A 22,737-nucleotide genomic window follows, 5' to 3' on the forward strand; every position below is an offset into this window, starting at 1 on the left:
TGAAGTCCAGCCATGCAACTTTTACAATTATTGTATATTCAGCAGAACAGCCTGATAAGAAATTCTCTTTTCTTCGGCCACAATGGAGCAGCATGTCTGCAGGGTAAGTAAACATCATCCTCTTTTTCACATATACACAAAATATTTCGCCACCCCATGACAGAGCCTCCTGCATTGAGGACCCTCATTAGCTATCTCGGGGGCTCCAAACATGTAACACACTCCTGGAAAACACGTGTGCTCATTATTTACTGCTCCTGCCACAAACTGCAGACACGCTAGGGTAGCAAATGGTCAATGAATGATTAAAGCATCCAAGAGGGGCCACAATCTCTGAGGGGCCTACAATCTGCAACTATTTACTTACAAAATGCAAAAAGGAAAGTTTTTGCTGGTATTCGAGAGAGAGTTCATCTCCCTGCATGCTCAGCTCTCCTGCAACAAGCCGACTTTAATGTTCAATCCTAAATTCTCCTATGAAGGCTTAGCCAATAATCATCTAGTGAATAGATGATCTTTAGGAGGGGGTAGGGGGTACAGGGGGCGTTATAGGACCAGACTGATCACTCTGCCTGCACAGTCATGTCATGGAAGGGATTTATCCTCATTGCATAAAAGTATAAATCAGCCCAACAGGAAATCAGTGTGACAGATTGCTCTTATGACAGCATCCTTATGTCAGCCATACACAGATTTTTTTTTCACACAATCAACCATTCTGTCGCAAATTGAAAGCAGTTTTTCAATATAATACCAACTGGAAGTTCATCTGAATCAATATGATCACTATCAAGGACACCAAAAGGCCATTAAAGCCAACAGCTGTCAGTGTGAAAAATTATTCACATTTCAATTAGTCGAAATTAATTGAAATGCAGGTGAAAAACGATGGACATTAAGATATGAACCAGATTGATGCGTGTATGGCCAGCAGGGGAGGCATGAGAACAGTGGACAGTGAGGTATTGCCGGCTCTCCTGGCTGTCACAACACTATGGTCACTATTAAAGGCTGAAGGTTTTTTACCTTTATGCATTCTCTGTATAAAGGTCAAAAAGTTTCAGTATGCAGCTCCCCTCTCTCAGCTCCCCCTTACTTACCTAAGCCTGATCTCGATCCAGCGTCGAGCACAAGAGCAATGGCTCTCCCCCTCTTAATAGACTCAGACACATCAGCGGGAAGAACAAGACCCCCATAGCAAGTTGCTTCCTATGGGGCACTCAGCAGGGAGGGGGAATTAGGAGCACGGGTGGGGGACCCGAGAAGAGGAGGATAGGGACTTCTATGTGCAAAACCATTGCACAGAGCAGGTAAGTATAGCACTTTGTTATTTAAAAAAAAATCAAACATTTACAATCCCTTCAATAAAAAAAGAGTCTAAGACAAACTTTGTGGCTGCTGCAGGGAAGAGGAGGGAACGCTGACAATGACTGGGCTATGGGAGCCAATGAGGGATGTCCTGGCTCTAGAAATTCCCAGCCATTGTCCAGCTCTCCATGACACGGGGAGCAGGAGCTGCAGGATCATGTGACCGGACCAGAGTAAGATAAAAAAGGTAAGTATACAGATCTTTTTGTACACAGGGTAGGCAGAAAAGGTAGAAGGAGGGGAGAGGGAACATTCTTAAGAATAGTTACTGTTAGGCTTGAATTCCATTTTAACCTCTTTTGTGTCTGAGCTTTGAAAATCAAGTGCAACTATCCAGTGTACATGGCCAACCTAACATAACATATTCCACAGTGCTGTACAGTGACAACTATACCAGGTGGCACACCCTGCACTGACAGAGCTTACTGTCTGCATTGGTTTGGTAAAGGATTTTTGGTTCCCTTTAGCCCACCTTACCATAACCTTGCTGGTTATACTTAACAGAGTATTGCCCTGTCACAGATGATATGACACAAATTCCATGGAAACATGATGACATTTTAATGTGGCCTCTGGAAAGAAACACAGACATGACTGACTGGCGGGGCCTGGTGTGAACTAAATCCAGCTTCAAAGAAGTAAAAGCTGTAAGGATTTGGATAAAAGGCATCTGCTGTGTTGTATGTGAAGAGACAATGGGATGAAAAGTGGCTCAGCCAGTCCCTAGCATTTTATACATCTGTGTTAACAAGCAAAGGTGGAGACCACAAAATAGCCGGGGTTAGGATTTCACACAGGGTGTCTGGGCCAATCAGGAGAGAGTACCATGACCTATGTCACAGATAAACAGCAGAAAAATTAATACAGGGGACACTGTTCCCCACATTATGATTTGTACTTGTTAATGCGGTCTCTGCTGCATTTCCAGGAGTGGTTCAGCAAATCTTGGCCTTGAGTGCCAGTGCCTGGAAACCCAGCCGATCTTTCACACGCAATGAACTGAAAGCAAACAAAAAAAAAAAAAAAAAAGGTTAGGAGTAAGTTATTCTGAGAAAGCTATTTCCTGGGAAAGACACAGATTTCCTTTCCCAAATGAACAATATTAATGAGAGCACTTTCTCCAGCTACACCATTCAGAGAAGGTGTTTGTTATGCCCATTTTCTGGTGGCCAGGGAGGGGGCTGTATAGGGAACAATCAACACAAACTTTCTTTTTTCAGGCGAGGCGGGCAGCGTGATTGACGTTGGGTCTACTTCGGGGACATTCTTTTATTTTTCTTCTTTTAATAAAGGACTTGTCAAATACTGTCTCCTGTCTTTTTTCACACTACACTTTTTTTTGTGAATGAGTAGCGGTACCATGTACCCCATTACTCAGTCACATGGGGGGGGCTTCCAGATTCCGATAAGCCCCCCACCCGCAGACCCCCACAACCACAGCCCGGGGTTGCGGGGAAGAGGCCCTTGTCCCCATCAAGCCCCCCATGTTGAGGGCATGTGGCCTGGTATGGTTCAGGAGGGGGGGGGGGGGCGCTCGCTCATCCCCATCCCCTTTCCTGAACTGCCGGGCTGCATGCTTGGAAAAGGGTCTGGTATGGATTTTGGAGGGGGACCCCACGCCACTGTTTTTTAAATTTTGCAGTTAGGGTTCCCCTCAAAATCCAAACCAGATCCAAGGGGCTTGGTATGGATGGAGGGGGGGACCCCACGCCATTTTTTAAATAATTTTTTTAATTGTCAGGAAATTTATTTTATATACATTCAGCTGTTAGTGGGGAACCCCGCTGACAGCTCATAGCTAAAAACGGATGAAAAAACGGATATAAACAGATGAAAAAACGGATGCAAACTCACCCGTTTTTTCTTTGAAAAAACTTGACTGAACTGATGAAAAAAACGGAACGCCCGTGTGAAAGGACCCTTAAGCACTTGGACTCTTCTATGAAACCATGCTGTTGTCATGGATGCAGTAGGCAGTTTAGCCTTGATCTGCTGAAATAAGCAAGGCCTTCACTGAAAAAGACATGTTCTGGATGGAAACATATGCTGCTCCAAGTGTGGATTCACACAGGTGTGGTGTGAATTGAAGCTCTGCTTTCATAGCTAATTGACAAAGTAGCTGTTCAACATTTCAGGTCAGGTTTACATCAGGATCAGGTAAGGATTTTTTCCAGTTCACAAGTGAATGACATGAGATTCAGAAGCATTCCCATAGAAAACAATGGGCCTGAATTCGCACCTGAGCTGGACCGTATTGCTCAGAAAACTGACAGGACTGATTTGCACTGAACATGCACTCCGACTGCACCGGGCACAGCTCCCATGGTTGCTAAAAGAATTTCAAAATTAAATTTGTCTGACCACAGAACAGTTTTCCACTTTGCAACAGACCATTTTAAATAAACTTTGGCCCAGAGTAGACGGTGACATTTCTGGATCACGTTCAGATATGACGTCTTCTTTGCATGACAGAGCTTTAACTTGCATTTTTGAATGGCCTGGAGAACAGACAGTGAACTTTGGAAGTTTTCCTGAGCCTATGCAGTGATCTCCATCACAGAATCATACCTGTTTTCAATAAAGTGCCATCTGAGGGACAGAAAATCATGGGCATCCAATATTGTGTTTTGGCCTTATCCCTTGCACACAGAGGTTTCCCCAGATTTTTGGAATCTTTTGAAGATATTATATAGTGAAGATGATGATATATTTAAACTCTTAGCAATTTTATTTTGAAGAACATTATTCTGAAATTGTTAAAAAATTTGTAGATGCAACTTTTCACAGATTGGTAATCCTCTAGCGTTTCTCAAACAGAGTGCCACGGCACCCCAGGGTGCCACCTGAGGTTCTCAGGAGTGCCATGGCATTGTGCTTGAAAAAGCTGTCAGATACAACCGAACTCCTGCTCTGCCAAATATTACAACAGCAAGCACTTGTCCGGCACAGAGCAGTGCAAAGCAGTGGCAGGGGGAGGTAGTTTTCTGAATCCTGAGCTCTCCACGTCCCCCTACAGGACAGTACCCGGCCAGCACCGCCCACAGCTGTGTGGATTGTAATAGAACAGCCTGAAACAAGGCTCTAGTAAGTAGAAAGCAGGGCACAGAGGGGATCAAAAGGGAGGGTGGAGGTTAGCTTGTAGCACTTAGCAGGGAGAGTGGTGTACATAGGAGTGCTGACAGGGGGTTTTGCGGTGTGGAGGTGAGCAGAGAGGTCAATGTGCAAGTGAGCAGAGAGGGGTTTGGAAGTGAGAAAATAGGGGTTTGGGGTGTGGAGGTGAGCAGAGAGGGGTTTGGAGTGTGGAGGTGAGCACAGAGGGAGGTGTGGAGGTGAGCAGAGGGTTTGGGGGTGTGGAGGTGAGCAAATAGGGGTTTGGGGTGTGGAGGTGAGCAAATAGGGGTTTGGGGTGTGGAAGTGAGCAGAGAGGGAGATGTGGAGGTGAGCAGAGAGGGGGGTGTAGAGGTGAGCAGAGAGGGGGAGTGGAGGTGAGCAGCAGAGAGGGGTTGGGGATGTGGAGGTGAGCAGAGAGGGGAGTGTGGAGGTGAGCAGAGAGGGGTTGGGGGTGAGGAGATGAGCATAAAGGGGGTTTTGGGGTGTGGAGGTGAGCAGAGAGGGGTTGGAGGTGTGGAGGTGAGCAAAGAGGGGGTTTTGGGGTGTATAGGTGAGCAGAGAGGGGTTGGGGGTGTGGAGATGAGCATAGAGGGGGTTTTGGGGTGTGGAGGTGAGCAGAGAGGGGTTGGGGTGTGCAGATGAGCAGGGAGTGGTTGAGGGTGTGGAGGTGAGCAGGAGGGGTTGGGGTGTGGAGATGAGCAGGGAGTGGTTGAGGGTGTGGAGGTGAGCAGGAGGGGTTGGGGGTGTGGAGGTGAGCAGGAAGGGGGTTTTGGGGTGTGGAGGTGGGGGGGGGTTGGAGTACAGAGGTGAGCAGAGAGGGGGGTGTGGAAGTGAACAGAGGGGGGTTTAGGGTACAGAGGTGAGCAGAGATGGAGTTTTGGGATATGAAGGTGAGCAGAGAGGTGGGTTTGGGGTACCAAGGTGAGAAGAGAGGGGGGTTGCAGTGCAGAGGTGAGCAGAAGGGTTCTGAGGTACAGAGATTAACAGGGGGATTGGGGTCCAAAAGGTGGGCAGAGTGGGATTGGGGTGCAGAGGTTAGCAGAGAGGGGAATATGCAGTGTGATTTTGCAGCCCATTCATTTGAATGCAATCTGGTGCCTTCAAAAACACTGCATTTGCGATCTGTGTTTGGGATGCCATTAATGCATTGGCACCAATATGCAAATCACAAGGGTAATGCAATCACCTGCAGTGCAGGAAATGCAAGCAGAGCACTCCTTTCGCGTACCACATTCTGGTGTGAACTGGCCCTAGTCCCCAAACCATTTTTGTTTTTCTAAATTGAGCCACACCAAAAACGCACTGCACTTGCTAATATATAGGGGTAATATAAGAATTAATCGCACCCTTGTGCATCTGCTAAAGAGCAGTGCATTTGTGTGCGCGTTGGTACCAAAGTGCCTCGAAAATTAAAACAATTTTCAAGGGCGTCCTGAAAAAGGTTGAGAAACACTGCTCTAAGATGCCCTTTTTATACCCAGTCATGTTAATTACTTTTTGCCAGTTAACCTAATTAGTTGCAAAATGTTCTTCCAGCTCTTCGTTGTTAGTACCACTTATTTTGCCAGTTTTTTATTGCTGTCACAACTTTTTTAAGACGTGTTGCTGCCATCAATTTCAAAACTACCTTTCCTGAAATGGTACAATTTTCCCAGTTTAAAAATGTAATATGTTTTCTATATTCTATTGTGAATAAAATATGACTGTATGAGATTTGCAAATCATTGCATTCCTTTTTTATGTCCATTTTTTACACAGCGTCCCAACTTTTTTGGAATTGGGGTTGTACATGCATAAGTCTATACAGTATGGATCATCCATTGACAAGAACACAAACTGTTCTATGGCTACAGAATACAACCCACATGCAGAGCATCTATCTGAACCAAAGTGTCCATCAATCAAGCTAAACTCATCTTGTCCAGCTATTCTTAGATTCATTTCTAGACGAAACCCAGAAAAGCAGCATAATCAAAAAAGGAAATTACAAATCCACAGAGTTACTATTGGGAGTATATTTAATCCTAAATGCACAAAAAATAAGTCTATAACATATGAAAGTATAGACTGCATAAAAAACTACAGATGGAACTGTCAGAGATTGGGGTGGGAGACTACCAGGCCAGGTTGTACACACTCACTAGTCCAATCACATTGCAGAGGGCTCATGTTTAATATACAGAACACAACAGAAGAACTTACGGATCTGCACCCACACAATCCACTGCTAACAACGAGCACATAGGGAGCCTTGGAAGAGGAAATTTAATTGCTACAATTATATGAGAATCACTGACTGCAATAATCTGCTGGGAGACCCCCAGTGCACAAATCATTTTTATCACACACACAATATAACTCAGAATATCCAATGGTAACAGTTACACAATGAGCTGCATCTAATGCAGTCAGCAAAAATAGAACAGCTGGAGAATTTGCATCATAATATGAGGGGGGAGATAAATGAGGGAAGGGGGGGGAAGTGGGGAGATAGATGAGGGGAGGGGGGAATAATGGGTGGGGGAGACACAGAAAATAAAACAAGACATACCGAGAATATGGGGAGAAAAAGGGGGGGGGGGGAGAGAGATATAAAGCAAGAATGAAGGCAGAGGGGAACAAAGAGGTTGGGAGAAAAAGAGAAATACAGGTTGAGGGCAATTCATACCTGCCGCTGTGTTACATCGCAGTGGTTGGTGTGCGGTGCAGTGGGATCACTGCAGTACAGATGCGCCAATTGCGGTGTACCACACTGTTCACATAGTGACATTTCATTAAGTTGTATTGGTTTGAGGTAGTGGATTGCTTCGTACTGAGCTGCATTGGAAAAAAAAAAAAATACAGACTGCCGTATGTTTTCACCACACACCTACCGTACACCACCGAGTCATGGTGTTGTGACAGGGGTACTAGGAGACAAGGTATTTGGCCTTGTCTTGTGGTGAGACAGAGCTGAAATAGACACCTAATGCAATCCCATAGTACTTGGTGTGAGTAGACCCTCAAGGTGAGTGAAAAGAGAATGTAGAGAAAGAAGAGAGGTTGAAAAGAAAGAAAGGGGGAAGAGACAGTGAAAGAGAGGGATAGGGAAGCACATTTGAAGAGTTGAAGACTGGTAATTCCATTATGTGACATTAAAAGGTAAAGGAGCTTCATAAAGATGTATTTCATTCAATATGTAAGTTGCGTAAATTCATAAATGAGAGATAGAATTGCCTGTGTCCTATACTGCCATAGCGCTTTTTTTTACAGTGCTGGTGGTACTCAGACTGATGCCATTTTCTTTTTATCAACAATAGGAAGTGTTGTAAGTACAGATAACAGTCCTGGATGGAAATTCCTGCAGATAAGAGGAGACGGACCTTTATATTTATTTATATCCCAGGCTGTACAATGTTTTCTTAGGTATTTTTGTGCTGTTTTGTATGTACTAGGCGCAAAGATTAACATGGGTTTTCACTCCTTACAATAACGCCAGGAGTCTGTAGAGAAGAGCAGAAAACAAGCCAATTCAGGCAGAAATAATTGTAGAAATTAATTTGTACAAAATAACAACCGTTCCACACCAAGACGATATTTATGTTTGTGAATTAAATTTTTTTATATGAAAATCATAGGATGAAATCACACACACCGTGACAATATCTCACTTAACCTCTGTTCACACTAGATTATGCGGGAAACCCATGATCCATGTGCATTTCCCACCTCACATTCAAATTGCACTGCCCTTGTGATCTGTAGCGGGTGTCAGTGCAATCTTAAGGACACCCCAAACACGGGTGTCAAATGCAGTGTGTTTGCCTGCACTGGATCCCATGGTGCAAAACAACTATGCGATCCAGTTGCAGTGCATTCCCACAATTGCTACATGCACGACCTTGGTGTAGATGCAGTACAAATTGAGACCATTCAAAATGAATGGACCCAAATCGCATGTGAATTGTACAGGAAAGCGGCGTAGTTCCTGTGTGATTCATATCCAAAAAATAGGGAGAATCTAGGATTAGTGAATAGACTATAATCTTCTTCATTCATCACAAACGATCTGACAGCTTCCAGAACATTTCGATAAAACATTTGAAGGGGTGGAACGCCACAAACAACGGACAGAGCCCTACAGATGATTGACACACTGATGGCTTTAAACATAAATCTGGTGGCAATTTCCAGATCCATAGGAAGCTGTTTACAGTGCAGAGTGATGAAAGGTCTAAAACCATGAAGATCAGTGATGGCGTGCCACCCAGGAGCTCAGCGATGTCTGCAACCTTCTCAGTGCTGCCACCACTCCCACTGGAAAAAGCTTTTCACTTACAGTTACAGAAACATAAAAGGACTTTTCTTTTTCCTGATTAACGACTTGCCCTCCTGAGGATTTACCCTCCTTCCTGACCAGGCCATTTTTTGCGTTACGGCACTGCGTTACTTTAACTGACCATTACGTGTTCATGCAATGCTGCACCCAAATTAAACGTATGTCCTTTTTTTCCCACGAATTGAGCTTTCTTTTGGTGGTATTTGATCGCCTGTGTGGTTTTTATTTTTTGCGCTATAACAAAAAAAAAAAAAAAGACTGACAATTTTGAGAAAAAAAACAATATTTTTTACTTTTTGCTATTAAACATGTCCAGTAAAAAAAAAATTTTAAATCAAATTTCAGCATAAATTTAGGCCAAAATGTATTCTGCTACATGTCTTTGCTGAAAAAAATCCCAATACGTGTAAATGAATTGGCTTAAGTGAAAGTTATAGCATTTACAAATGGCGGTATATATACTGGGATTTTTACTAGTAATGGCAGCGATCAGCGACTTATAGCAGGACTGCGGCAGGCATTCTGACACTGGGGGGAACTGACTTGGTGTCACTGACATCCCCAGTGACACCAATACAGTGATCAGTGCTATAAATAAGAACTGACACTGTACTAATGACACTGGGTAGGAAGGGGTTAACATGAGGGGCGATCAAAGGATTAACTGTGTGCTGTGTCCATGCGCTTCACTGTAAGCACACTGCTTTGGATGGCAGGGAGAACGGTTTTGTTTAGAAATTGTTCTCCTCCCCGTCGGAGATGTTCGGCAATCACTGGGCAGCGGCGAGTAATCACGTATATAGATGTGGTTTTGCGCACCTGTGCCACCCTGTAGCAGTATTTCTGCTATAGGGCGGTCGGGAAGCAGTTAAATGTAGCTCTGCTCTAAATATTAAACATTTAACTTTGAATCTGCAAGGATTAGAATAATTATTAGGTTTGAAAGCGGTATTCTCCTAGACAGTAAGAAAAGGGCTCATTACAAGGAGAATGTTCTACACAATAATTCAGTCTGGGAGCTCCTTCGAGCTTCAAAAGCATTTTGAGGACACCGCTTGTATCCCTAGCTCACTCAGTAAAATCAGAAAAGAGTCAGTCTACCTTGAGCTGATGTTTCAGTTTAAGGTGGATGTCTTCCATTTTCTGTCTTCATACATAAACTCCATTGATTGCAGAATGGTATTTCTCATGGTGAGTTCCCTGATGGTGAGAACAGTGCACTGTGTGTGCACAAGGTGCATTAAAATGGTCACCTGCAGTCTCCATCAGAAACCCATGTGACAGGGTGTCAATGCAGAAGTACCACTGGGAAGCAGGAATAGAACATTGTCACTCTACCAGAAGTTCCTGAACACGGATCTTCATGGTAAAATCACTAGACCTTACTTTAATGAAAAGTAAAGATATTGAAAATGACTTTATATTTGTAGCACTACCCTCTCATGGGGCCGCTGAGTAAGTTTCGGGTTTCCTGTCTTTCTGGTCTCTGCTCTGGAAGCCCAACCCCTGCTGACACCACCTTAAACCTCTGGCTGCAACCATAAAATAGACTTGCATACAGTTTGGAGTGAAATGATATTTTGGTTGTATTAAGGTCAAATGTAAGCACAGTGAAGCAAGAGAGAAAAGTGCATGAAATAACAGCTATCACTATGTAACTTCTAGTAAGGTTCATAACACAGCACAATCTCAATCAGTTCTAGATGTCCTGCAATTCAGAATTCAAACAGTAGCCCCAGTCCTGAGAGGTTTCTTCCCCAGTGAGCCAAAAAAAAAAAAAACTACAGATAGGCTAACTCACTTTGGGCTTTCAGGGGGTGATGACTGGGTTTAATTCTGAGGAAAGAAGAGCTCTTCAATTACACAGGTCAATTCAGTAACATTCAGTATCTGATCTTCTGCGCACTCGATGGGGCTTTAATTGGTGCACATAAGGATTTAAATCTTCCTTGAGGCAAAAGGTAGAAGTTCCCTAATAGGGGGTGAAGACAAAAAAAAAAAAGGAGCTGCCCCTTTAAGTGGTATTTAATTTGGGCGATACCCCTTTAACACTCGCAAGGTGGGATGTAGAATTAGGCAGAGATTAAAGAATGGGCAAAACATGCTTCTGTAGGGATCAGTTCCTCTTTGGACCACAGTGGCAAACTGCGGCAATGAAGGAACTCCTTGGCGAATGGGGCTGACTGTGATGGAAGCAATAACACAGTTTGACCTGCAGAGGGCAGACACTGCAGTAGGCTCTTGTGATTGGACAAACATAGTATAATAACTAGTAGACTGGACGAACTGGGTCTTAACACATGTAACCTAAGAAACCGTGACAGTCAAACTGAGTAGAAAGTAGCTGAATTTAATAAATTTAATTTGCAACATAAATAGCTTGAGAATGGAACTCTCTCGCCCAATCCATGGCCTTGGTTAGGTACTGGATAGTCTCTCTGTAGACTGGGGGCCCCTGTGTTCTGTGGTTCCTCCTTCAGAGATCAGCACCCGGTCCACCTGCTTGCAGGGCAGTTTGCCAGATTTGACAGCGATTCCTCCTTTCTCCTCCACGCTCTGCAGTCTGGCCCAATTTGGACCTCCAGCATCCCGCACAGCCTTCTCTCCAACTTTCTTCATACTTGCTCTCCAACTCTCCTCCGTTCACTTCTTATCCTCGGGTTCCTGGGCTTCTGTATTTATCTGCTCTGCCTATTAGCTAGCTCTTCTTTGAAGTGTAGTTTGCTAGCTCACTGTCAAATAATGAAGTCCTTCAATCAGCCTACGAATCCCACAAAGCTTTTCAACAGAGTCTGTATAACTGGGCTGCAGGACACTGCCATTTTGTGTCCATTTAACATCCTGCAACTGTTATTACAGCAGGATGTTACATATGTATCAATTAACACCCTACAAAGTGCATAAACAGAATAAACCTAGATCAAATCATTATCTGTGTCCACCTTTTGCAGTTCAAAACAGCATCAACTCACTGCACCCTTTTATAAAGGAATTAAGCAGGTAGGTTGTTCAAATCATGTAGAACCAACCACAGCTCTTCTGTGCATTTAGGCTGGTGCAGTTGCATTTGTTCCTTCGTGTAATCCCAGACAGACTCAATGTAGAGATCAGAGTTCTGTTGGGTCCACACCTTCTAATCAAGGACTCCCTGTTCTTCTTTTTCCTGAAGACAGTTCTTTATGACTTTGGCCATATGCTGATGGTCATTTTCCTGCTGAAGATTGAATTTTGAACCAGTAAGTCACCTGTGAGCATTTATCCCAGGACACAATGCCCTATACGTTCATACTGCCAGTTGCATTGTCGATCCGCTTCCAGACACAGCAGCTAACAGCCTCTCGTAGAGTTTGATAGGCTGCCGGCAACAGGTCTGGATGGTGTGTCTGTGCCTTCCACCCGTACTTAAACGTCAGATCCTCGTGCACCCTGTTCAAACACCCAGTGTGCATGAGGCCTTTATGTTTTTCATAACCTGACCCGGATGTAAGTAGATGTAAAGGGATGTAGGTTTGTTTACATCTGACTGCCCATAGATAGTGGTTCAGTCTGGATCCATCTTAAAAAATGACAAATGAATCCAGACTGAATGCCCGTGTGAAAGGGCTCTTACCAGAGAATCAGCATAACAGCCAGGCAACTACCAGAAGGAGGTTAGCAATAGCAATTAGGCGGTCACCTAAGGCCCCGTTCTCACAGGGGCCTTGCAGCTGCCTAATTTGCAGGGGAAACTTGCCCAGGGGCATAGAGATGACATCAGTGGGGATAGGGATGACATCAGTGGTGGTGGGGATAGGGATGACATCAGTAAAAGTGGCGGGAATAGGGAGGACATCAGTGGCAGTGGTGGGAATAGGGAGGACATCAGTGGCAGTGGCGGGGATAGGGATGGCATCAGTGGAATTGGTGATGGGGGGGTAGTGATGACATCAGTGGCAGTGGTGGTGATGGGGATAGGGGTAACATCAGTGACAGTTGTGGGGACAGGGATGAATAGTCCATGGTTGCCTTACTTATCCCCCAGTTAGTTTTTGTTGCTTTAATTATTTTTCCCATTATAGGCATGAGTGGGGCCTCACGTCTAAGTTTTGCCTAAGGTCTCACAAAGCCTAGAGCCGCTTCTGCTTGGAAGGCAGGGTTTCTATCATCCCCATCCAGCTGCCACAGTCAGTCATCGAAGGGCTACATTCTCACATGTATTTTAGATTACGGATATAGACGCAAAAGTAATAAGACTCTCTCAAGTGATTTCATTATGGATGAAAGAGATTAGATTCTTACTGCTAGAGACCCCTGGAGGTATAAAATGGCAGCAGGCAAATCAATCTATCAACATCTACTTATAGGTAATATAAAACTTCTAAGTGGCTATCACCTCTAAATGGCATCTATCAGACCTGAAAAATTTTCTGGCCATATATTCTGCCATCAGTACAACATTAAAACTTTAGATGTGTAATCACAGGATACTTCAACCCGCCCATTGCTTCCTCAGTGGTCCACCAGTCAGGAACACGGTTGTATTTGTCACCAATCTTTCCCAACGCATAAAGAAAGATGCTCATTCCTGGACACTACAAAACACAAGCTGTATTCCCCAAGGATTCTGGAAATAATTCACTTTCAATGTTTTTTTTTTATTAGAAGGTTTTTACAAAGTTATGAAGCATTACATATTGATGCTTTCCAATTTTGGCAGGTTTACAATGAGATAAGAATAATTGTAGAATACCATGCACTTACATTTGTGGCAATTTTCACAGTAATAGGTGGCGTAAAGAGGATGAGTGGTCCACAATGCACTCTCTGTAAGAAGAAAAGAGGCTACATAAGGACTACAGAAAAGGGGAGAAACAGGCTCCAGAATTTCAAATATGTTCCTCCTGATTTGGTGTTTATATTGAAGTATAGCTATAATTTGGAATTGCAGCATGGGCATATGGGATCTATGGGGACCGCATACTGAAACATTTCTTTGAGTTTGGGATTATTTCGGTTAAATATCTCCATACGAGTTTAATCAATGGTGACATGACAGGCAGGGGTGAAGCATGGGAGGCTTTACTAAAGCAGGAGGGGAGAGTGCAAAGTCATGCTTACTGCTGCTTAGAAACCAATTAGATTCCAGGTTTTATTGCCAAAGTTTAATTGAACAAGCTGAGGTTAGCAGCGGATTGGCTACTATGCAGAAGTGAGTCTGATTTTGCACTCTCCAGCTTAAAGTGGAGCTCAACCAAAAAGGGGAAGTTCTGCTTTAAGGACTGGTCACCAGCTCCCAGTTAAGGATTGGCACTTTGAGGAGCGCGAGGGGGAATGGGCACCCAAAATTGACAAGTATCCGCTCCTACTTCAGGTGAGATCGCCTAGGAGATCGGAAGCTGAAGTTGTCCTCCTTCCCTCCCCGTAGTCTTCTGGGACACGATAGGTCCCAGAGACTATTCATAAAGCGCAGTGAGCACCCGGCTGTGAAGCCGCAAGCTGTCACAGCCAGGTATCCGCACTGACGGTGCCGGCACAGGGAACACCAGCCGGTGAAATGGGCTGTGGGGGGGGACACCGCAGGATCGAGGGAAGGTAAGTGTCCATTTTTTAAGTTTTTGCAGCTGCTGACTTTTTTCTTCTTTTTTCACTGGAACTCCGCAACTCTGCTTTAAGTAAATAAAGCATGACTACTATAGTTGACTACTACAGTTGATAAAACAATGCAGAGAAGTCATATAGGTGGACTAAAGTTCATCCGCCGTGTAACAAGGATAAAATTAAAATGAACAATTCAAGAGAACAGCACCAATTTATTATCTTAATTAATTAATGATCAGCAGCAGTCGCTGACTGCAGAACTGGAATCCATTATTATTGAACACTGAGCTAGATACAATTTATGTTCCCCAATGTGAGTGGAATTAACAAGCAGAGCTATAACTGACATTTTCAACCACCAGGAATATTGCATACTGTCACCAACTGCCACTGATGTTACTGTCTCTAACTGTCACTTACAGTCAGGTCCATAAATATTGGGACATCAACACAATTCTAACATTTTTGGCTCTATACACCACCACAATGGATTTGAAATGAAACAAACAAGATGTGCTTTAACTGCAGACTGGCAGCTTTAATTTGAGGGTATTTACATCCAAATCAGGTGAACGGTGTAGGAATTACAACAGTTTGCCTATGTGCCTCCCACTTGATAAGGGACCAAAAGTAATGGGACAATTGGCTTCTCAGCTGTTCCATGGCCAGGTGTGTGTTATTCCCTCATTATCCCAATTACAATGAGCAGATAAAAGGTCCAGAGTTCATTTCAAGTGTGCTATTTGCATTTGGAATCTGTTGCTGTCAACTCTCAAGATGAGATCCAAAGAGCTGTCACTATCAGTGAAGCAAGCCATCATTACGCTGAAAAAACAAAAAAACCCATCAGAGAAATAGCAAAAACATTAGGCGTGGCCAAAACAACTATTTGGGACATTCTTAAAAAGAAGGAACACACCGGTGAGCTCAGCAACACCAAAAGACCTGGAAGACCACAGGAAACAACTGTGGTGGATGACCGAAGAATTCTTTCCCTGGTGAAGAAAACACCCTTCACAACAGTTGGCCAGATCAAGAACACTCTCCAGGAGGTAGGTGTATGTGTGTCAAAGTCAACAATCAAGAGAAGACTTCACCAGAGTGAATACAGAGGGTTCACCACAAGATGGAAACCATTGGTGAGCCTCAAAAACAGGAAGGCCAGATTAGAGTTTGCCAAACGACATCTAAAAAAGCCTTCACAGTTCTGGAACAACATCCTATGGACAGATGAGACCAAGATCAACTTGTACCAGAGTGATGGGAAGAGAAGAGTATGGAGAAGGAAAGGAACTGCTCATGATCCTAAGCATACCACCTCATCAGTGAAGCATGGTGGTGGTAGTGTCATGGCGTGGGCGTGTATGGCTGCCAATGGAACTGGTTCTCTTGTATTTATTGATGATGTGACGGCTGACAAAAGCAGCAGGATGAATTCTGAAGTGTTTCGGGAATATTATCTGCTCATATTCAGCCAAATGCTTCAGAACTCATTGGACGCCGCTTCACAGTGCAGATGGACAATGACCCAAAGCAGACTGCAAAAGCAACCAAAGAGCTTTTTAAGGGAAAGAAGTGGAATGTTCTGCAATGGCCAAGTCAATCACCTGGCCTGAATCCGATTGAGCATGCATTTCACTTGCTGAAGACAAAACTGAAGGGAAAATGCCCGAAGAACAAGCAGGAACTGAAGACAGTTGCAGTAGAGGCCTGGCAGAGCATCACCAGGGATGAAATCCAGTGTCTGGGGATGTCTATGCGTTCCACACTTCAGGCTGTAATTGACTGCAAAGGATTTGCAACCACGTATTAAAAAGTGTAAGTTTGATTTATGATTATTATTCTGTCCCATTACTTTTGGTCCCTTAACAAGTGGGAGGCACATATGCAAACTGTTGTAATTCCTACACCGTTCACCTGATTTGGATGTAAATACCCTCAAATTAAAGCTGACAGTCTGCAGTTAAAGCACATCTTGTTTGTTTCATTTCAAATCCATTGTGGTGGTGTATAGAGCCAAAAATGTTAGAATTGTGTCCATGTCCCAATATTTATGGACCTGACTGTATATTTACATCCCTAGCACCTACAACTGCCACAGACAACATTAACTTTCACCAACTGACACTGGCATTGCTGTCTCCAACTGTCACCTACATTTACATCATAAGCACCTACAATGGTCACCGACATCATTAACTGTCACTGACATCACCAAATTTCCTTAAGTGTTATAAATACTGCTTTTGTAGGAAGCTAGTAAAGCACCAAGAAGCAGTGTAGGTACAACTAGACTAAAGTGGATCTAAACCCATTGATTTAATAATAACTGCCACATTTGCTTGTGCTCTCAACTAAGTTGTCAAGCCATCAATTGGCTGGTGTCATAGCTGAACACATGTGCATCATCATGGCAACTGCAGCTCAAACAGAGGGTAAGGTGGCAGATTTTATGGCTGTAAAAGGTAGGATGGTTTAGTTCTTTGTTACTGTTGTATTAAAGGGAACATAATGTAGCTTTGATTTACCTATACTTTGACTGCTCCTCACTAACTCGCATTGTTTCCTGTGCTTTTCAGTCATGTCTCTCTCTCTACCCTCCAGCAGAGGTTTATCTATGTCGACTTGCTACGTGGCTCCCAAGATGTCCTGCGGAGCTGAAATTTTGGTGAACGTAAATAAACAGAGAAAATTGTAGAGAAAGTGTCAGACAGAAGCTGCAAAAGTAAGTAAACCAGTTCAGTAAAAGTTGCAGGAGGGTGTACACATGGTATCTGACAAAAGAAACTTCATAAATGTGTTTACCACTTCCCCTGGCAGTAAATGTAGATGTTTGATTTTGTTATGCTGCCTGTCCAATGTGGTATATTTGTTAAATGCTACAGTCATCAATTCCATTCTTTACTGCAAATATCAGGATTCTCAAGGTATGGTGTGAGATTTCTACCTGCAGACACAAGATATTTAGAGTAGCACAGAAGGCAGACAAAAGGGGAATGTTCCAGAAACAGAAGAAGAGTTCCGCTCATTCTCAAATAAAGTGGATCTAAAGCATTTATTGTTTTAATAGAGTGTGGAAGTGTTATGTTCCATTGATGTGGTGTCAGACAAAATACAAGCCTCCAACTTGTATTTTCCAGCCTGACAAGTAGAATTTATAATTTTGGCTGCAAGATGCATCCCAGATTATCAGAGTTAAAAGGTCACAAGTGTTTTTTACCCTTGTTCTTCCTTCACAGAAGCACGGCCATTGGTTACTTCCATTTCCCACAAGAAATGGCTGTAAAAGGAAAGAGGTGGGAACTTTGGACATCACATGCAGAAATTAACTACTACTATTGAACACAATAATAATTCAGCATTAGAAGCCCTGTAGGTTTTTACTGTTGCCTGTGTCCCCATAAGGGAGATTAGCTGCGTTATTTGTTGCTGGTGCAGAAAGTGATGTGCAATCCTTCTTATAGTTGTCACTGGAACAACAGGTTAGGGGAAATATTCCAAAGAGGGTACTTGTTCTGGTTTCAACTGTCTAAGAGGGCATTTCTCCCCAATTTTTTCTCTCACTTCCCATCATGTCTGCTTTACAGGAAGTAATCCCCCTCCCCAATGGGACACAGCAAAAATAAATTAAAACTGATGGTTTCTAAATGTTTCCCTTCCCATCCAAAATTAAAAGCCAAAAAGAAAGTTTTGACGAAAGACACACTTTGAACATTTCATAAAATTAATGTGGTGAGGCAGTGATATTGTTAGCAGAAAAGAGCAACACTCACCTTGGTTTCACACAAGCACACTCCATTCAGATGTTGCCTCTGTCCCAGTAACAAGTTTGAGAGTTTACTCTGCGAAGCTTTTAGCAATCTATCTCTTCTTCCTCCTCCTCCCCGGTAGCCTGAGAATTGAGAAGCTGCCCCGGGGAGGGCATAAAGGGTCCTGACACCAACACTGCCATTCCACGAGGGGAAATGCTTCAACAACGGTGTCAATCTTCCACTGAGCTGTGTAAGGATAAACTTACTGCTGCAGGGTGAGAGGGAGATCGCCTTCAAAGCTTCATTATTTCACTAAACTTACAGCCACCAGATCCAGAATAATGCAGAGTTATTATACTTCCAGGTGCCTGATAACCCTCCAGGTGCCTCATTTCCTTCAAAGTGCCCCCTATTTTTCCAGGATAGCCTTGAAGATGCTCAATATCCTTCCAGGTACCCACATTTCCTTCAGATTCCAGACAATCCTCAAGCTGGCAGATATTCTTCCACATGCTCAATTTAATTTTCAATGCCTAATTTCTTTTCAGGTGTCTGGTTTCCTTCCAGGCACCCCAAATCACTCTAGGTGACCAGTATGCTTCCAGGTGCCAAATATCCTTTCAGGCAGCCCTACATCCCCCCGAATGCCTGATTTATTTGCAGATTTCCAATTTTTCTCCAGACTTGAAATTTCCTTTCACATTCTGGACATCCCTCCAATATCCTTCTAGGTGCCGGTTATCCCACTGGTGCCAGATACCCCTTTATCAGGTACTCAATATCCTTCCAGGTGCTCAGTATCCATCATATCCCTGCAGATGCCTGATTCCCTTCTGCAAGCCTGATATCTCTCTGGGTGCCCAATCCCTTTCTAAGTGCCTGATATCCTTCCAGGCGCTTTATTTCCTTACAGATACCCAAGGATTTCCTTCCAGGTCACTATTGATTCCAGATAGCTGATATACTTTCTGACACCTAATATCCTAATATAGTGTGAATTATCAGCAGAGACACCTCTGCCTTCCAGACTATCTACACATGATCAACTTTTTATTTATTTATTACTACAGATCAGTGAAACTAGTTTATGTTGAAAATTTGACACACTAAATAACCAGTGCTGCTAATTATCACTACCACCAGTGCAGTCACTCATATAATGAGCCCTACATGGCCAAATGCTGAACAGCAGCACACAGGCCTCACATATTGAGTCTCTGATCAGACAGGACATGCTGTATTCAAGCAGAAGGAAATAAGAAAACGGAAATCTCTCTATATTCGGCAGAAATTTGTCAGCATGCAGGAGATTTTAGCAGTGGTCCATGATAAGTTATAATGTGCCCAGACATGTACAGTATTTGTGCTTCTTGCTCAACCCATACAATATTTTTTTTGCCTTTGGTGGGTCTTATGTCACACTGCTGGGGGGAGAAGAAAAAAAAAATCAAACAGCACTAAACCTTTCAGTATTCACCAGTAACACAGTTTTGCACGTTTGTTTATCGCCTTCACAAACAGTAAGGGCAGTCTGTACAACAAGCTGTTACAAAGCATTTGCAAAATGTTCTTCATTCTGCTGTTCCACTGCTGAAGACCGGACTGACCACACAAATACAATGATTCCTATTGATGATCTCTGCCTGTTGAGGTTGCTTCACAATGTCAGATTTCACCAGAACGTAGCAGTGCAAGCACCAAGGCCCTAAATTAAGTCCCGGCATGTCCAGCCAACAAACTGTACAACAGAAGAACTCACAGCAGCTCTCGGAGATCTGGCTGCCCTTTACATCCTGGCGGGCTCAGTGCCATACTGTGGGAAATGCCGCATCAGCACAACCAGCTGTAGTCTCTTCATTAATGTTCAACTCATGGCATAAATAAATAAAAGGGCACCGATCGCCAGAAAATAGTGCTTCCATCAAACCTTTTATAAATCTGCCATAAAAATGAACAAGATTCACAATGTTTGGACAATGATATTTTCTGCACGCTGGACTGGCATTATTTTTAAGAGTTCTTAATGGCTGCTGGCAATTTATCAAATCATCTACAGTACACATTTATTACTATGGGATATTTCAGGATTTACGGAATGCTGCTTACATAGAAATAAACACACAAACAGCAATAACCACAATAAAAAAAAAATTATAAGGAACTGTAGTTGAGAGAGTTATAAATTTTCTTCTGGGGCCCTCAGGCACCAGTGTGTCATTGCCCTGGAATCAACTACTGTCAGTGTGTTCCTATTCTATCATTCTGCAACCCTCAAAAATCATTGTGCAATTGTTCTGAGTCAGTGCCTTTTTTTCTAGACCTCCAAGAATTAGTGTATCATTGCTCTCAACCCCCGAGTGTCAGTGCAACATTGTTCTAGGACACCCAAATCTCTGTGTGTTTTTGGACTTTCAAGTGTCATTTCTCTAGGAACCTCAGGTGTCAGGATGTCCACTTTCTTGGATCCTCAAGTGTCAGTGTATCATTGTCCTGGACCCACAGGTGTCAGTGTGTTATTGCTTTAGGACCCCAAATATGCCACACATCATAAACGCTCCCATTAATAATATTTCTCATCACGCTTACAGGTGAACATAGTAATAATTTCTGTTCAGTGCTCCTATAGGGATCTTTCCCACAAGAATCAATATCATCATCTCCTTATGCTCATTATCCTGGAATAGAGTATATGGATTCTAAGCAAAAATCCCATCACTCGAATGTTCGGCACATAGCACACAGAAGTTGTATTATTTACAGCATGGGAAATTTCATCACATTTTGTTAGAGGAGAGTATATTCCTGCCTAATTTATTGTGTAGATTTTACCAAACTATAAAACGTGTGTATTTTCTTTCTTTCTTTAACCAATACATTTCCAACCAAGGGAGATTTTGAAGATGAATTCTAATTTATAGAAAGATTCTGCTCATGTCCACAGTGCTTGAGGAGAAACTGTGAATTTCTATATGTAAAACAATGGAAGCCGATGAGGTTAGGCATGTCAATATACCATATGTGTGCACAATGCCTCATGTATAAGCTGTCAAAACAAATTGAAACTTGTGTTGTGTGATGGCTAAGGTGCTCATTCCCCTCCACACAAAATGAAATATGAATAAGTATTTTTATATGCCCTGTGGCAGAGCGAGGCCCTGCCACTGTACAAACTGAAGATAAAGTGACACAGGGTTTGCACATATGCAGAGTGCAATGCTCCGGCGTGGAGAAAGGTGGTTTCTTATTTTTCTCCCGGTTTTGTAATTCCCAAATAAGGGGCTGGCACTCAGAGACTTGAAGGTGCTCAGGGAACACGTCTCCAACCCAGTGTCGGGGTCTTGCCAGTATTTGCGGAGCAGTTTTTCAAAAGCAACTTTTGAGGTAAATATACACTTTTTTTAAATTTGAATGCAAAAAACACAATCTATAATCCAATTTTTTATATAAAATGATGATATTTCACAGAGTAAATAGATACCAAACATGTCACGCTTTAAAATTGCACACGCGCATGCAACAACAACAATTGACGTAATTTTACTATCCATAGGCGACACTTTAAAAGCCTTTACAGGTCACCACTTAAGATTTACAGAGGAGGACTGGTGCAAGAATCACTGCCCAAGATCTGACGTTTGTGGTGATACCTCACATGTGGGATAATTGCTATGTGTGGGACTGATGTAGGGGCACTTTTTTTAATTTTTTTTTTTCTAACTAATTCATTTTGTACACTGTCACTTTAAAAAAAATTGCTTTTCTTTTTTAAAAAAGGAGCCATTTATTTCTGAGTAAACCAGAAGTGATGTAAGGTCATCGCTTCTGGGTTACTATATCACAGAGCCGAACATCTATCAGTGATCAGCAGACAGAAGAGAGGACTGGTCAATCAGGGAGATCTCTATAAAGCCGCAGAAGGTGGGGGGTAGGTAAACATCCCCTCCAGCTGTTTGTAATAGCAATCAAGCAGTCAGCTAGCCATCCCGGGAGCCCACCATCGGCCCTTAACAAAAATACAGGGATGATGCCTGCAGAACTTTAAGTACCTACAACCACTTGAAGTTCAATGGAATACCAGGTATGTGACTAATCTAAGACCTCACAACAGTTCAGGACTCCACCAGAGAGAAAGGAGGGCTCAGGAGGACCCCAATCCTTCCCCAGGAGTCAGAGAGGTTGCACAGGACAGCCAGTTTGTGTCTGTACAGTGCAGGAGCAGACTGTGACAAAGCAGCAAGAAGCTGGCAGAGAGCTAAGGTACAGAGTGTGTTCAGGAGAAATTATGTTTGTATTTGTATGTGTTTGATGGTCTGGAGGAGCAGCGCTGACATAGAACCACAAGGCTGAACACTGTTTATGCTTGTGTTGTTGGTGGAAACCTCTGCGAGGAAACTGACTTTCTGTATGAACTTTGTTTTATTAGTAAAAGTGGGCTAGCGAGCCCTTAAAAAGGACTTCTGAAGTGGACTGAATCCAATGGAAAACACTACCATTGAGCGAAAACCTTTAGATTATCACAGCTTTTTTTTTTACAAACTGCTATACTGCATTGCTGGTCATCTGCAGGGCCCATATACTGACATACTGCCATATCCTTAGACAAACTCATTG

General features: G+C 43.1%; 1 protein-coding gene across 2 annotated transcripts in view; it reads right to left on the reverse strand.

The window, feature by feature from the left end:
• DAB2IP (DAB2 interacting protein) overlaps positions 1-22,737 on the reverse strand; it is a 597,823-nt gene that overhangs the window by 499,942 nt on the left and 75,144 nt on the right. The window lies entirely within an intron of this gene.

This window comes from Staurois parvus, unplaced genomic scaffold (genome assembly GCF_062004578.1).
Source record: "Staurois parvus isolate SC_StPar_1 unplaced genomic scaffold, SC_StPar_1.0 ptg000365l, whole genome shotgun sequence".
In the NCBI taxonomy this organism is placed as follows: Eukaryota; Metazoa; Chordata; class Amphibia; order Anura; family Ranidae; genus Staurois; species Staurois parvus.